Genomic DNA, 1,427 nt, shown 5'->3' on the forward strand with positions numbered 1-1,427 from the left:
TACAAAAGATATCCACAGTATTTGAATTTCATAAAATACTGCTTGTGTTAGTTTGGGTTTGACTAGAGAAACAAATTCACAGACACTCATATGTGTATAAGAAAGAGATTTATATAAAAGAGCAATTGTATATTGAGAAACATTCCAGTCCAGACCATATCAAGTCCATAAATCCAATATGAGCCCATATGTCCAATACTAGCCCATAAATTCCTCTTTAGACTCACGGAGCCATGCAATAATGCTAAATGCAGGAAGATCACAGGCCAGTGGGTGGAAAGTCGTGTAGATCCAGTGGTGGTGGAAGGATCTCAGTGCTGACCTGGATCTCCACGTGGCTCCTCCAGCTCCAGGGCTCTGAATCCATCAGTATGTCTCCATATGACTTGTCAACAGGAATGCCTTACAGGGAGTGTCTCTGTGTGTCCTGCCTCCAGCAAGCTATTTATCTCCATAGCACCTCCAAATTAGGTCAGCAAACTGTGACCTGATTGACAGGCTAACCTCCACTCCTTCATTCTTAATAGTCTCAAATTGGCACCAGATTATGTAACAGCCACACAGCTATTTTGGTATCTCATTTTATAGAAAGGAAATGAGGTCTAGAAAGATAAGGCCATGTCCAGGATTTTAAGTACAAATTTCAAAATGCTATTTCATCAGTCTTTTCTTTGTCTCAAATGAACCTAAATTATTTACGTGTAATTCTGTGCTAATTTACATGTAAATTACCCTGTGCTAAGAACTGGAAGTGCAGATATTGCTTAACAGATAGATGTGGATATGAGCATTGTTACATAAATGAATACCGCACACCAGCTAACAGATGTTACATAAATGTAATAAATACATAATCAGGAACATTATTCATTAAATATATGCATTCCAGGATCCAGCTGCCACACACACACCAAGACATAGCTGGCACTCACTCCACCCATGCATATACATTACAGATTACATGCACTCACAAAAACCATGAACCTACACATGCACAACCATACCCAGAATATGCCGCATCTTCCTAGGTAAACAGTCTCTAAGAGAGTCACATAGATACACACTCACATACATTGATAGATTGCATACAAATATGCATAGATGCAGAAGCAAAAATTTAAACACTCCCTGTGAACTTTCTCTTTCTCTCTGGTCCACTCTTCCTTTCCCCCCTTCAATTAAGATTATCCAAATACCATTGGAAGTCTAAACAAGAAGTTTCACATAACTGACCTCTGTCACCCAAGGCAGATTCACTGACATGGATACGTAGCTACAATAATAATTAGAATCATCCATCCAACTGGTAGAAACCATGAGTCATCTCTTTTATACACAAAGAGAAGACTATGAGCATTTTCTCATTGAAAAGGCGAGAGAAGATCAGGCTCCGATAGCAGAGACACAATTCACAGAGATACCATACA

The sequence above is a fragment of the Echinops telfairi genome, unplaced genomic scaffold (assembly GCF_000313985.2).
Source record: "Echinops telfairi isolate 266 unplaced genomic scaffold, ASM31398v2 ScPeMD7_41;HRSCAF=154, whole genome shotgun sequence".
Taxonomy (NCBI): Eukaryota; Metazoa; Chordata; class Mammalia; order Afrosoricida; family Tenrecidae; genus Echinops; species Echinops telfairi.